General features: G+C 55.8%; 1 protein-coding gene across 3 annotated transcripts in view; it reads right to left on the bottom strand.

The window, feature by feature from the left end:
* Positions 1–15,665, bottom strand: part of PSD4 (pleckstrin and Sec7 domain containing 4) — a 34,232-nt gene extending 18,567 nt beyond the window's left edge. For 2 of the 3 annotated variants that reach the window (XM_025868222.2, XM_025868223.2), the window contains exon 1: positions 4,155–4,479. The gene's annotated coding sequence lies outside the window, so the exon portion shown is untranslated. Of the gene's footprint in view, positions 1–4,154; positions 4,480–15,643 lie in introns of those variants that run through there. The other variant, XM_073897415.1, reaches the window with a different exon arrangement.
* Positions 15,666–15,883: the final 218 nt, after the last annotated feature.

Here is a 15,883-nt window from a genome sequence, read left to right as displayed (position 1 = left end):
CCCACTCCACCTACAAAGTTCAGGGTGGGGTGCGTGTCCTTACACTTTAGTTCAAGTGCATTAGAAAGTTAAAGGTTAGTGTTGCCTTGAGAAGTTCGGGACCGCCCGTGGGACACCTGGAGAGTTAGAGCCCTCCGGAGGTGTTCCTGGCTCTAGGCTGGCAGTTCCAAATGGGCAGCACACAGCTCCACAGTGGAGTTGCCACCTTTAGCAAATATACATATAGGATGCCCAAAATTTGGGACATACTGATACTAAGAACTTACTCTGTTTAACTGAAATTCACATTTAACTGGGCATTCTGTATTTTAGCTGGCCACCCTACCCCCTGGGGGAGGTGAAAAGAATGTACCGAGCCCCCGCAACACACCCGTCACCCAGCTCGGTGCTTTACAGCTATGAGCTCATCTGTGGGTCTTGACAGCCACCCCATGAATGAGACAAGTGGTAACATTTCTTTCCTACTAATAAGGAAGCTAAGGCTCAGAGACTGTCAGAAATGGACCCAGGGAGCTCAGCTAGTAAGTAGGGGAGCTGGGGTCTGTATCCAGGTCTGTGGCTCTCTTAAGTATCACTCTCTCTCCCCACCCATAAATCAGTTCCCTTGGGCCTTCATGAATTAAACGAAGCATGAATTACTTGTGAGGCAGGGTCTCTTGAGTTCATCTGTTTTCCCACAGCCCAGTGCAATGCCTGCTTTACTCAGAAGTGGTACTCCAAAAATGTTTGTGGAAATGAGAAGATGGATGGATGGATGGATGCAAGGGAGGGGTAAAGGGGGGGACAGATGGATGGATGGATGGATGGATGGATGGATGGATGGAAAGATGGATGGATGGATGATGGATGGATGGATGGATGGATGGATGATGGATGGACAGATGGATAAAAGGGAAGGATGGACGGATGGGTGGATGGATGATGGACGGATGAGTGGGTGGGAGGGGTGGATCCTCAGAAAGCCCCTCTTCAATAACCTTACTAGAGGACTCGGGAGACTGAGGCTTGCAGGAGATTTAGCATCATTTTGGCCTCACAACTTCCTCCCAAGGGCAGTCTGCCCATGAACCAATCACATCTTCCTTCCTCCCAGGAAGCCCAGTGCCCTTGGGGTAGAGCTTTCCCAGAGGTAGGGTCCTGCCAGGCCAGCAGCCAAAATGGTCGTATGGGTCCTGGCTCCCAGGCAGCAGCTGGATAGAGAGGAGGAGACGGGAGGAAGACCCATCAATCATCTTGTTTGTGCTCTCGGCCTGTGCAAGGCCATTGTCACGGAGAGTTTAAGAAGCGTCTCCCCTCCCCTGCCCCCTTTCTTCCTCTCTTTCTCTTCCCCTTCTCCTCTCCCTCTTTCTCTCCTCCTTTTTTTAATTGCTCCTCCCTGAATGAAGGGGTAGGATGAACTGAGGGGTGACGTCACTTCCTATGACCATCAAGGCAGTCCCACTAGTCACCTGGGTGGGGGCAGCCTGACACAGCAAGGGCCAAGGGTGGAGCAAGGGCTTTCCTTTCCTGGGGGTAGGATGGCACCTCTCAGGCAGAGGTGGGCCAGGAACTGGGGACCAGAAGCCCAGGTCTCCCACACCGAGAACTTTCTTGGTTTACTTTCTCAGCCCTGACGTTCAGTGAAATCTCTGTTGAAATGGCTTCTCTCAGGTATCCTAACCAGAACAAAGGAGGAAGAAAGTCTGCCACGTGCCTCATAAGGTGGGTTTTGTTCACCTCCAAAATAAAGCGGCCCTCCGTTGGTTTGGGGAGCGGAAGGATAAGTTCCGGGAGAAGTGGAATGACTCTATGGCATCCAACAAAATGCTTTGAGCTCCAGAGATAGTGAGAGGAAGGAATGGGAAAGAGCAGAGGCTAGAGGGGGGGAGGAGGCTGGGGAGGTGCCCCCTCTTGACCCTAGTGGGGAACGCTGCAGGGGCTGAGCGGGGCCTGGCTGATGGGAGTGCAGGACGCAGAACCTGATTGCTGGGGGATTAAGGGGCCTAAGTCCCTCCACCCCTACCCGACCTTGCCCTGGGCTTCAGTGCGACTTTGTCTTGATCTTGAGGGCAAGGAGACCAGTTGGCTCCTGGACTGTACTTTTTGAGAGTGGGTTTGCTTTTCACCCCCCTGCTTGCTGCTTGGGCACACAGCCTGTACTCTGAAGTGCAGGGAGGCCACAGGAGGCTGGGGGAGAGCCTGCCCCGAGAGGGGAGGTGGCAGCCTTGAATGTCTGCAGCCCCCCTACGTCTGGAGGCTCACAGATGAGACTGAAGTCCTACCTACAACTGACAAGCTCTGTGACTCTGATCAAAAACTTCATTATCTGTAAAATAAGGAAATAAGATGGACTAAAGCTGTTCTGTAGATTTGTGATAAAGCAGGACGGGCCTGAGAGCTGCCGCTGGCCTGGCCCCCGGTAGGTGCTCAGCAATAGCATGTCCTGCTCAGTTCAACTTTGCTCCTTTGCTGGTCATTTAGAAAAGCCAAAAACAATAAGCCCACAAACAACCCTCCCAGGGGGCTCCCTCAACGCTCAGCCTCGCCCCCCCTCTCCCCGGGAGCGACCTGTCTCTGTCCCTCACTCCCTTTAAGCTTCCAGACTCAGCAGACATTCTTCCCTTTTGCCCTGGAAATTTTTCCTTCCTATGGAAAAAGCAGAGGCTCCTGGCCCGTCCAGGGATTTAGGAGATGGCCTGTCCCCACACAGCCCTCGGAGGAGCCAGGTTAGGGATATCATCCGGAGGGCAGAGGAAAAGTTCCTTATCTGGAGTTGCAGGACATGCTCCTGCCTGAACCTGGGCCAGAGCACCGTGAGAGACAGGACTAGGGGCAGCCCCACATCCTGCCCACGCGGAAGAAGCCTTCATGCGAGTGTGCGGTGGGGGGGGGGGGGCAGTGGGGGGGAGGGGGCCCGGGGGGGGGGGGGGGGGGGTCAGCTGGGGCTCAGGCAGAAAGGGAGAACAGAGAGGGAGGAGAGAACGGCGGGGCAGAGAGGGTGGGGGAAGAGAATGGGGGGCAGAGATGAGGGGCAGAGATGTTGGGGTACAGAGAGAATGGGGCAGCGCACTGCCGTGTCCCCAGAGCAGCTGTCCCCTGGGAAGGACAAGGACCCCCGAGGAGGGCTCAGGGCCAGGCTGGACCACCCTCACCCCCCCTTCTTGGGTCTCCCCTTCCTTCCCCTGAGAGCCCAGCAGCCCAGGTTCTAAGCCCTGTGCTGGGTGGTTCCTTATCTGTAGAAAGCAGCAGCTCTGGGATGTTCTGAAGGCCCAGGAGGCTGGGGAGACAGGCCCATCTGAGGCACATTCCTTCCAACCTGGCTGAGCTTCAACAGGCCGGAGGGGTATTTATTATCTGCCGACGACAGGTCACCCTCCCCTGTCTGTTTTTAGCAGAGGAGTGACACCAACCCTAGGATCTTAGGCCCCAAAAGGCCCTTCCCTCCGTGAGACTCCATCTACCATGAGGATGACAGCGATGAGCAGAAGGCCTCAGTGTCCCAAACGGGAAGGCTTCTCTGCGAGTAAAACAATGGCCGTCACGCATCAGGTCAGTGGGTCCAAGCCTAGGCTGCCCCGGCAAGCCAGCTACTGGGGTCCCTAGCACTGACCTGTCCTCTCAGGGTGCGGCCCGGAAGGCGAGGTAGAGCCGGGGGCCCCCTAATGGTGGATTCTGCATCTGAGCCCCTGCAGCACCTGCACCCAAAGCTCACCCCGCCCCAAAGCCCAGGCCTGCCTGGCTTCCTTCTCTCCAGCCTCTCCAAGGCTCACTGGGGGCCTCTGGCCACAAAAGCCCTCGCTGGGTGCCCCGCCACAGTCATCACTAGGGACCCAGGGAGGCCCACAAGGGGTTCAGGAAGGAGCCCCTTCCTCTGCCCCGTCCCCCTTCGTAATTGCAGACCCCCAGCGGCTCTGGAGAGGCCAGGGTAAGTGGGGGCCAGATTGGGAGGGGTAGGTTGAGGGAGGAGGGGGACAGAGAGAAGGAAGACGAAGGTGAGGGCGGTAGCCCTGCCAGGCTCCCAGAAGGTGTGGACGCCGTGGGCCCACAGGGGCCTCCTTCCTGTCCACCTGCCCCAGCAGCTACCACAAGGGCCCACATCGGGACCCTCCGCATCCCCTGCTCCCCCCAGCTCCCTCCCGGGCGGGCGCCACCCCCAGCAGGCCCACCTTGCTCACCTCCAAAGGCCCCAGCAAAGGGCAAGCGGGCCCTCCCGATGCAAGGGCCGTCCACCCGTGAATGGAGAATGCGCCTGCCGTGCTTCCGACTTCCGCTCCCCTCACCAACACACGCTCACCCCTCCCAGCCTGCGGCCTCCCCAGGGCTCCCGAGCTGCTCACCACCTCACACTTCCTGCCCACAAGGCAAGCGCCTCCATTCCCAGGCCCACTGCCTCTGGCCCCTTTCCCCAGGCCCCCCTCTGCCGGGAGGCCCCTACCCTGCACGAGGCCCGGAGAGAAGTGCCGACACCCTTCTCCTCAGTCAAGGGCCCTGGGGAGAGAAAGGGGAAGGTGCTGCGCCCTGGGCTGGGGACAGGCCCCTCCCCCTTCCTCCCTGTGGTTCTGTCACCAGGTTCTCATCTCTGCCCCAGCTGGCAGTCCCTTGTCGCCAGGCACCTGGGGGACAGAGGAGGGCCCTGGGCCTAGCAGCTTTCCTTTTTCTGTTTCTCATAAATGACACTGGGAACGCGGCGTGGCTTCTTCTCATGTAGGTAACCGCGGTGTGGCTACAACTATCTTTTTTACAAAGTGTCCCCCAGTGGCACCTCAGCCGCCCCTCTCAGCTCCTTTATGGAGCATTGCTATATCCATTACAGAATGGAGGCAGGCCCAGAGAGGTTATGCCACTGCCTAGGGTTGCACAGAAGAGGTTAGAACTCAAGAGTGTCTGACCACGAGAACCAACTGTCATGCATTCCCACGGCTGAATTCCCATCATGTGTCTGCAGGACGCAGGTCGCAGGTGTCCACGAGTGTGAGACAGAGGCTGGTGGGGAGCCACGCTCACTCACCAGTCTCTTCTCTCTCTGCACAATCGACGTCTCCAGCCCCAACCGCTACCACTTTCCCTGCTGAGGCTCCAAAACCCCTGCACCCCGCCCCCCCACCCACAAGCTCCAGTCCGCACCATTACAAGTGTCCAGGAGACCCTGCCACCGGCTCCCAGAAGCAGAGTGCCTTCTGACCCAGGCCACCCCGGCCCATAGTTTAGAGGGCCTAGCTCCAGCTCTACCCTTCCTCCAGCTGCGTCCCTCCCTCACAAGGCCAGGTCCACCAGGCCCACTGGGCCCACCAGGCCCTTCTCCACCACCCTCAGAGCATCCAGGAGCCTGGAAGTCTCAGCTTCCCGGCCCATGTGCCATCTGCCTGCCATGAGGAACTGCATCACCGCTCTGTGCGGCCCTAGAGACGGGGAGGGCATGGACAGGGCTTGCACCTGTAGGCAGGTTGCCCCCCACCCCAGCGTGCACACTTGGTACAGGGTAGAGAAGCAGGAGGGGAGGTGGGCAGTGGCAGGGGCTGGAGGTTGGAAGTGGGCTCGGCTGCAGTAGCCACATTTGCGGGAGGCCGAGAATCTCAATTCAAGCCTGGACCCCCTGGTCACTATTAAGATGGGAGGTAGGATGATAGGACCCACTTTATAGAAAGAACACTTTGTCGGCTGCAGTTGTAACTTTTACATATTCGAACAATCCAATGGGGCCCTCCACTGTTCACTCTCTGGGGCTGGCAAATGGGAGGGCAGGCTTATCTCACCAGTGCCTCAGACTCACTGCAATGCTGACCCGGTTCCTCACCTCCCCCCGGCTGCCCCTCCTTCTGTATTCGGGATTTTAGAGAACTGTGCCCAGCTATGTACGCCAGGAACCCAAAGTCACCTCAGCCTGAATGCAAACCCTCCCCCGAGGCCTCGGGCCTCCCAGGGCCTCTCTGGAACATGGCCCCTGGTGGCCAGCACCCAATCCTCCTGCGGTCCCTATGTGAGAAGCTGCTGACCCCTCAGGAATAAAACACAGGACGTCTGTCCCCAGGGAGCGTCCAATCTAGTGACGGGGGCAGAAAATAAACAAGTGGCCTAAGCAATCAACATCTGATTGTAAACTGTGAGGGATGCTGAGGAAGGAAGGGGCGGGGAGCATGGAGGGCCGGCAGCAGGGACGGAGGCAGGGGACCAGCAATGCTTGTGGGGACCTTTATACCCTGATGAAGGGGAGCCAGCATGTCTAGTTCCTTGCCTGAGACTGGAAAGTTCTTCATGCATTAAGGGGACAGAAAGCGAAGCCAGTATGGCCGGCCAGCTGGCTCAGGGGACAGTGGGAGAAGACAAGGCGGGATGGGCAGGACCAGATGCCAGGGGGTCCCCAGTGGTCAGCCAGCGTGCACGCTGAGCGGGGGAATGGCAGGTCAGGGAGCCCTGCCATGTTGGTTTATAAGACCATCTGCTGCTGTACGGACAACAGCCAGTCAAGGGCTCACTGAGCGCAGGGAGACCCATTGGGGGCTCCGCAGTCCAGGGGAGGCGGGCTTGGAGGGGTGCAGAAAGAGCAGAACAGGGGAGGCGGAGGACTTGGGACACACACTGGGCTGAGTGGGCAGACCAGCTGTTTAAGCAGAAGTGAGCGTGGGTGAGCAGCATGAAGGGGCTACGCCGCGGGCTGATGGAGACTACTTGGGACAAGTCTGCAAAGGAGAGTGAGAAAGGGCTGTCAAGGAGGGGACAGAGTGTGGCATCACAGAAGACAAGAGGAGGAGATAACTTTAGAAGGAGGAAGTGGTCAGCTATGTCAAATGCTGCTAGAAAGGCTAGGGAGGTAAGGCGCAAAGTGGCCATCGAATGTGGCCACACGGAGGTCATGGACAAGCAGGGGTTGGGGGAGCAGGGGGCATGAGGGGATCCGAAGCCAAGCGGCCATGAGGTGAGGACTGATGAGGAGGGGAGAACCTGGGGTCGACCTCCCAGACCCCGACCCCGGGTCTGCCCCCCGCCGTGCGCAGCCGTGATCCTGGCACCAGCAGCTCCCGTGACTGCCCTGCGGCTGGTCAGGCGGGGCCCAGTGCTCCACCTCCTCCGTGTGTTTCGGAGTCCGCACGCTCCCTGCCACGTGACCTTCTCAAGGGCAAGGCCCGGTGTTCACCTGCGGAGCACGGAGGCTGTGGGGCAGAGGCCTGGCTCATAAGTGCCCACTGCCACTTGAGGAATGAATGAGCGAAAACCACTCATCGTCTCCTCCTGGATCGCTCCGGGACAATGCCATGGGCGATGGAATGCGCCCCCCACCCCCGCCTTCCTCCCAGGCGGTGGGGCTCCTCTGCAGGCGAATGGGGCACGTATCTAGGGGTGTGGGGCGTTCCTGCTCACAGCAATCTCCAAAAGCAGACTCCCCGACTGGTGCTGCCCCTGGCTCCCTTCCATCTCCGAGCTTTCATCTCCTTCCCAAGGTTGCCAGGACTGAAACTCTGGAGGGGGGAATCCCTGGATACAGGCAAGGAGGGCACCAACTCAGTGGCTGTGGGGCTTGGAGGAGGGCAGGAGGAAGGAAACGGGCTCTTGCCCCAGAGCCCTGCCAGCTCGAGCTTTGATCGGCCACCCCTCCCCGTGCCTGGCCCACCATCCCCTCCCCAGGGCCCAGAGGACACCCAGCCTCCTCTCCTGACCACAGCCCCTGGGCACGCAGCCTTGCCAGGCAGCCCCTTCCTGCCTCCTTCGAGGTAAGAGACTTCCTGTTTGCCCACAGAGGAAGCGGCTCAGCACGGGTGGGGGGGGGCAGCTGATAAGCTGAGCACAGAAGAGGGCATGGGGCCCGCCTTCCAGGAGACGGGCTCTGGGGATTCCAGCACCCAGTCTGCCCTCCTGCGGCAGGGAAGGGAGGTGCACCTGACTTGCCCCTGCCGGCCATGTGCTGACATTCACCAGGCCCTTCACAAGCAGCATCTCCAGTGCGCATGAAGCTGGGGTGGGAATGGGGTGTTATTACCCCCATGCTGCCGAACAGATGAGGAGACGGAGGGTCTGAGCAGTTACTCTGGCCGCATTTGAACCCAGGACTGCCAAACCCAAGCGAATCCACTTTCTGCTCTACCCCGCTGCCACCCGCATTCTGCTGATGGGAAGGAGCAGGCCTTCTCTCCAAGCGAGCAGCACTAATGGCAGCATCTCTCCCAATTCGAAGCTTCTAGAAGCTCACTACCGTCCTTTCGGGGGCACCAGTGGTTGGGCAGCGTGAGAGCCAAAGCCAGAAGTACTCAGTGCCCTCCTGGGTGCCTAAAGGACAAACTTCTGTCCTTTAGGGAGGCCTGGGGGGGAAGGCGGCCACATGCTCCTTCCTCCAGCAAAGGCCCTATTCCCTCCCAGCTCTCCAGCCTCCACATGCCTGGGGCCTCAGGCAGGACAGTCCGGAGGACACCCGCCTCCCTAAACATTCCTCTGCCAGGTTAGATGGTTATAGTTGCACTGGCCCACGTGACTCTGGGCCCCCTGGGGATCTGAGCCCAGAGCTGGGGGCTGGGAGGGGTGTGGGAGTGGTGGTGAGGGCTTCCCTCCCTAATGCCTATAGTCCTAGAATGGGAGGGAGAAGTCTCTCAGAGGCAGGGCCACGAGGAAAGGGACCCAGTCCGGCGGCAATACCACCACCAACCACCCAACACCTATGCGGGCCCCATTGCGGCCCCTGGTTTCCTGGAGCGGGGCAGGAAGTATGACAACAGTGAGTGACAAGCTTCTACCTCTTGGACTTGGTTGCCCAATTCCGTGGGCACAGATGCCCAGGCCACGGCTCCCTGGACCCCAGACTCCGTCTGCCAAGGCTCCCTTTCTCTGCTCCCTCCCAACTCGGCGCGTCTGCAGACGGGCACCTTCCCTACAGCCCCCCCCCCGTCCTGGGTCTGCCCTCCTTAGGGAAGCAGCGGGTAGGATTCCAGCCATTCACCTCAGTCTCCAAACCCCCTTGGCACCCAACAGATGCTCACCAGCATCTGCTGAAGTCCGGGAGCATGCAGTTGTTCTAGTGGCAAAAATGCTCACAACCTTAGCACCCACAACTGGGAATTGGATAATAGATTATGGTAGAGGCTATAGCCATATGGTAAGCCTCAGCCACCTTTAAGTAGCTCAGTTTTAGAAAGTATTTAATGCAGTGGAAAGACGCTCATGGCATATTATTAAGAATACCAATTACATATTCATTATGATCTTGATTTTTTAAAAACCTTGTTTGTGTATTTAGGCAACAAAATACCAAAGCATCGGTTGATAGTGGCTATCTGTGTGTGGCAACAGTACACGTGATTGAAAGTTCTTTATACTTTTTTTGGTATGTATCTAATTTTAAAAAATAAATATGTATTATGTTTATCATCAGCAAAAATAAGAAAGGTATTAGGAAATTAAACATGCTGAATTAAATAATGACTATTTCTCCTCAAAGACTGCGATGTTCTTTGCCAACCTCGTTCCTCCTTTCCAGTGGAGGCGGGGCGCTAGCAAGCCGCAGGGAGGGCCTTCACCGTTTTCGACCCCTCACTGTCACCACCCCTCAAGGGACTGCCAGGTGGCCTCTCTGCTGGTGGAGTGGGGACCTGCTTGGAACCCCAGAGTTACTATGAAGATTATTTTAAGGTGAAGACTTTTGAGATTTGACAGATGCAAGAAGAAGGCTTCTCAGTGCTTCCCTCATCTGACTAATAGCAGCAACTTCTGGAAAATAAGGGTACCATAAATTCCTTCTTCAGGGTGGAGCTACTCCCAGAAGACCATATAAAAACCATCCCAAATCCCTTCTCTAAGAAGGATGATGGCCCTGAGGGACACTCAAAGGCCACCCATACCATAGAGACAAACGTTACCACAAACTTTCTCATCTCTCGTTTGTTCTAAAAACCCATTTGTCTTTCCTAAAGAAACCTACTGGTTCTTCCCATAGAAGCCTTTTTCTCCCTGCCCCCATTCCCCTACGAAGTTAGGTATATAGGCTTTTCACCATTTCACAAGCCAGCTACTTCTTGGCTGGCTCTCAGGGGCATGCCAATATACCTCTTTCTACTGTTAACCTGTCTTTCGTCAGTTTAATTTGCCTGTCTCAGTGACTGAATCTAAGAGGGTAGAGGAAGAGTTTTTTTTTCCCTCTCCTTCATGGCAAAGATGACCTCCTCCAGGACGCCATGAATCTGAGGCTGTGTTTGCCTAAGCAGGTACGGGGTACACATAATGAACATTTTTAATAGTTGAGGATTTATTTGAATACACATTTAAAAAATACCCGCGCTTCCACAGATGTTATTTCTTAGGACCACATGGAAGTAAACAGTGGCTACTTTATTTTCAACATTGTGTGTCGTCAAGGAAAAGTATGAAATAAAATCGTACAGGTGGAAAACTCTTCTGTCAAAAATCATGACAAGATACTTAGTAAATGAGTAGACACTGTGTACGGCTGACTCAAACCTTTTGAGCATTTACTTTGAAGAAAGAACTGGGAGTTATATATGATAATGCTAATTAGCTCTGATCAGTCATTAACTGCTGAACAGGACAACAAGCAGGAATGGAAGGCTCCGCTGTTACAGAAAAGAGAGAACAGGTATGCTCTGACCTGGCGAAGGAGGAAGACAACACTTAGAGCAAGGCATTTCCTGGGGCCACCTGAAAGGCCCCGCACTTCCCCGGGGGTGCCCGGGCTTAACCCTGCCCAGCGCAGCAACGCCCTGGGCTTCTTAGTGCCCTGTCCGTGCCAGCAGGAGCTGATCTGTGCTCTGTCCACAGTCGCCCGCAGGGACAGAGGGGCGGCCTGGAGTGGCAGCTTCCAGTGGGAACGGCACTGGGGCCTCAGAGCTCACCCCTGGGAAGAGAGCCCACACACCTGCGCCGCCCGAGGCCCTCTCCCTCCTGTCTCTGCACGTCTATGCTGCCTCCTCTGAGGCAGCACCGGGAGACACCAGGAAGGCAGGGCCCACTCCCCCCCCCACCCCTGCCCAGGCTCCCATGCTGAGAGGAGGCTTCCCTGAGGTCACGGAACCAGCAAAGGGAGAGTTCCAGAGTGCACCCAGCCTCCTTGGCCAGCTCAGCCAGTCCATCCACTTCTCCTCCCCTGCCCGCTGCAGTCTCTGCTCTGCCTGGGCCGCTCTTGCCTACACTCTCTCCCGGGATGACCTCCCTCACCCCACAGGTTCATCTCCCACCTGCTCACTGATGCCCGGGTCCTAACTGCCGGCAGGAATCCTCTAGCCGGATGAGCAGGTCTTAGATTTAGTAGCATGCCCCACAGTATGCCCATGTCCCACGAACACGCCTTCCCATTCCCGTGCCCAGGCCCGCCCCTCCTGGGTCCTGTCTGCGGCGTCACATCCGCCCCGGTCTCCAAGGTTAACAGCCCCGACACCAGGCCAGACTCTTCCTGACCCCGGTGCCCCGTCCTGCGGCTTCGCCCTCCCCGGCAGGTGCCACTGCTCCACCCTCACCCCAGAGCCCCCACCCCCTCACCAGGAGAGCGGCAGGGACCTCCTGCCCCTTCATGAGGGCAGAAGTCCCCAGTTCTCCAGGGGATCACTCCTGCCCCTGAAAATTCTTCCTGCTGACTCCCACCCCCTCCGTCACCCATGTTGCCATCAGGGAAGGCCCAACACTGGCATGGAAGACCCCCTAGCCTCTCCCAGGACCACGCATCCACACCCTGGAGCATGACCCTGAAGTCTAGGGGAGTCTAGGGGCCTCAATGCTCCCAGGACTTTGGCGCACTGGGTCATCTCTGTTCCTGTCCCCACTCTCCAATGCATCTCTCAAATCCTCCTCGTCCTCCGAGCCTCTCCCCATAATGCCATCTCTCCAGACAGTCTTTGTAGACCAAGCCACGTAGCCAATGAGGTTTATGCAAGGCGCGATTCTTGCTAATTGAAAAGAATCAACTGTTAGAGGAATTCCGTAACGCCAGCTAGGGAGCGCGGGGCAGAATCGGGAGTGACGAACCGAGGGCTCAACACAGCAGTCAGATCCATCTTTTTTAAAAAAACAGCCTCGGGTTTAAAAAGCAAGAAGAGCATGATTTGTAGCACAATACAATTTATGTAGGTTTAAAATACATGCATACATAGATCAACATCATCTGTTTCTCTAGAATACATCCCGGTCCCAGGAAAAACCTACCAGAAATATATCCGTGGAGCTGAGGCTCACAAGCAGGGCAGGGGGAGATGGGGAGGGGCAGTCGACGCGACAAGATTTGAGGGGTGAAGAAGAAATCCTAATAAGACCCCAGATAATTCAATCACAACAACAACAACAAGACGAAAATCCAATTTAAACCGAGACAAAGAGCTAAAAACACACATGAGGTTCCTAACAGCACTCACTAGAAATACATATGAAAACTACAATGTGGTGCCAGGGGTTTCTATCTGTCACGCTGCAGAGCAAGAGCTCCAAGTCACACCAAGGCTCTGGAAGGCCGGCTGGCAGCAGCAACCACCACCTAAAATCCTCGGGGCGTTTAAATCAGTCATCCTGCGTTCATGAACTTCTCCTGCTGAAATAGTCACAGAAGTGAGCAGGTATGTAGGCACAAGTGTGCTTAACGCACTACTGTCAATCACATCAAACCCACACACAAAAATGGGGAGAACCATCTCGAAGCCCATGGAGGACTGACTAGATGAACATGGTGCCTCCACTCAGGGAGACGTTACAATTTAAAATGGATCAAGTATTTCCAGAGGTCCTGAATCAGGTTAAGTATCTTCAGTAAAACAATAAGAAGAAGTACAGAACTGAGTATTATTACTGTTTGTGTAGAAAACGAGAAGTTACACATACTTGTATGCTCCTTTACAAACAGAACCTATCTGTCTGGAAATATTCTCTAGAAATCGCCTCTGAAGAGGGGAACTGAGAGCACAGGAGGGGGAGGGAGATTTTTCACTGTGCACCCTAAGGGCTGTTTCAATGAACATTTATAAAAAGATTTTTAACACATACAAGTGATACCTTTAAAAATACTTTCTAAAGAATTTTTAACCCATGCAAATGTTATCTTAAAAAGAACAAAAGAAGTGGAATGGGCTCCCAATCCCTACTGTCTTCTCTAACCACCCCCTGCTGTTAGGCGCTAGGATCCCTTTCCATTGTGGACAAACATCCCTTCAGCCAAAACCTCCCCCACCCCGTCTCTGTCTCTCAGCACTTGACTGTACCACTTGACTGTAAATCCTGATTCTTCACTTGCTAGCTGTGTAAAAGTGGGCAACTTTCCTACTCTCTGGGTCTCAGTTTTCTTATCTGTGAAATGGGACAGTACCACTTCGCACAGACTTGCTGTGAGGATCTGTGTTTGCGCATAAGGTGCTCAAAGGAGAGCCTGGCATACAGTACGTGTTCAATAAATGTAAATTATTATATACTCTTCTGTTTTCCTTTTAAGACTACTACTGAGAAAACCTAATTAAAGAATGAAAGATTATTGGAATCTTCCAAGAAGGCGAGTTTTTCTCCCCATATCCAGTTTCCAGAGTTTTTACCTCTTTTTAAAAACTTGGGATCGGCCTCCCACTTTAGCTCTCTTTTTTGTGGGCCCATGATGGTGTTCTTGACAGATTCTGGGTGTAAGGAAAGCAAGTGATGCCTCTCCCACCAAGACACATACTCTCTATCTCTAGTGATCATCTATTCCCCTGCTCAGTGTAAACCACCAGGCTTGACCCTGGGTTTGCCAGGGAGCATATGAATCTTCCTGCCACAGCACCTGGGAGCATCACCTGCTCTCCTGGATGCCTCTGGTCATCAGGCTGAGGCCCCGTCCAAGGAGAGCCTCTGAAATGCCTGCTCGCCTCCCCATCACACTGACCTCCTTCCTGTTCCTCCGGCATGTTCAGATGCCCAACACGCTCAAGCCTTATTTATGCCTCAGGGCCTCTGCACTTGCTATTCCCGCTGCCTCGAATGTTCTTCTCTCAGAGAGTCACATGCCTCTGTCTTATCTACATTCAGGTCTCCATTCAAATTTCATCTCCTCAGCACAGCCAGTCCTGACCACTCTATGAACACAATAGCCCATCACCTTCTAACCCCTTAAGCTACTTTCTTTCTCTTCGTAGCATTTATCAGATAGGACCTTAAAATCACTGTTGTTGTTGTCTATTATTCGTTTCTCCACACCAGAAAATAAGCTCTGTGAGGGGGCAAGACGGTATTGTTCACTGATGTATCCTTAACACCTGGAATAGTGCCTGGAAGGTACAGGCCCTCAGTAAGCATCTGTTGAATGAACAAATGAGCGAGTGAGCCCACAGAGCCTGTCTTCCGGGAAAGCTTAGAGTTCCGCCTTGATGTAAGCCCCCCAAGTGTACTCTGAGGACTCCAGAGAGGAGCTACTCACCACTCACCCATTGCTCACTCACCCCTCATGGGCAGCTCTGAAGTCCCTGCTCATGGAAACAGAGGACATCCTATTCTTAGCCCCCAGAGTTTTAGGGCCTGAAAATCGTACATCCTCCCACCTCATTTACAAAGCTTGTCCCTTGTCTAGCTAAGGGCTAATTTCTCTTGTCTCACCACCATGCCCATCACCAGCCAGTGTCTTTTGTTTTTACAGCATTTATCACTCTCCGAAATAATGTGATTCACCCCCTTACTTGTTTCCCTCTCATACAATTCATACCTAAACAAGAGCAGTTGTATTTCCGATGCCTACCTGCCTGATTAGTAGTTAGCACTCAGTAAATATCTGAGTTGAATGAATGAATAAACGAATGGCTCTTCTTCACAGGCCCCACAGAGAGAAAATACCATGTCTGAAGAACCAATCACTCAGCACTATCGGCTGTCTAACCTTGACCTTGGTGTACTTCTTAAGCAGAGGGGCTCACAGACATCCAATTAGTTGCTAATTACATTCAATCAGCGCTGGGCTGGGGAAAGGGCTGGGCTGGGGAAAGGGCTGGGCTAATGAGGTTCAAGGGCAGGTGGAGCCCCAAGCTGCCCAGGCCCTCATTTTGATGCTGGCCTCCTGACCTAGCATGCAGGCCACAGCCACAGGGGTCTGGACGCCTGCACTGACCAGAGCAGCAAAATCCATCTTGCAGCATGGAAGAAACCAGCAAAGAACGCACATCCCTGGCTCCACCGTCCTACTGAAAGGACAAGCCAGACTCCATTCTAGGACCAGAAAGGAACCTAGAGGGGATGTGAGTTTGTTAGCTGAGCAGACACTGTCTACCTTCCCGGGAATCTCTGATGTCTTCTGGCCAGACACCCAGAGGGGCCAAGGAGAGGGGCCAACATCCAAGAGGGCAGGGAGGAGGTCAGGGGCCACTGCGGCACAGGGCGACGGACACTAGCAGCGAAGCTCTCGCTGTCACCCAGATCCAGCCGGCCCAGCTGGAGAAGCCTGTGGAGCCACCGCAGCCCAGGCCCCGGGCTGACTCTCCCAGTGGGGCACTGTCGCCACCGTGTGCCGTCCCTGTCACCAGATTAGGTTGGACTCTGAGGGCCCCCTCCCCCGCTCGCTCTCCACCCTCCCGCGGCCTCTTCCCGCTCTCCCCGTCCGCGGGCCCCCTCGACCTCGGCGCGAGGCCCCGCAGCCCAGCGCAGGTGCTCCCCGGCTCGGCGCGCCCCGCGCCCGGCACGCAGTCACTGTCGAGGGCGGAGGGGGCGCCCCGGGCCCGGCCTCCCCGCGTGCCCTTACCCACTTCCCGCCGGGCTCCTGCTCCGGCCTCCCGCCGGCCCGGCTGCCCCATGGCCCGGCGCCCGGGCGCGGGCCGGGAGCGCGAGGGCTGCGGGCGGCGGCTGCGCGGGGGCCGCGCGCGTCCTGCTCGGGCGCCGGCGGGAGGGACTGGGTTTCCGGGAGGGAGGGCGGCGGCGCGGGCGGGGAGGGGCGGGCTGGGGGCGAAGCCGTCCGACTGGTCTGACGGCCGCGGCGCGGGCT

This window comes from Callorhinus ursinus, unplaced genomic scaffold (genome assembly GCF_003265705.2).
Source record: "Callorhinus ursinus isolate GAN/ISIS: 27379988/994484 unplaced genomic scaffold, GSC_fseal_2.0 scaffold10, whole genome shotgun sequence".
Taxonomy (NCBI): Eukaryota; Metazoa; Chordata; class Mammalia; order Carnivora; family Otariidae; genus Callorhinus; species Callorhinus ursinus.
The sequence above is the reverse complement of the archived record's forward strand: the minus strand, read 5'-3'. Positions and strand labels throughout refer to the sequence as shown.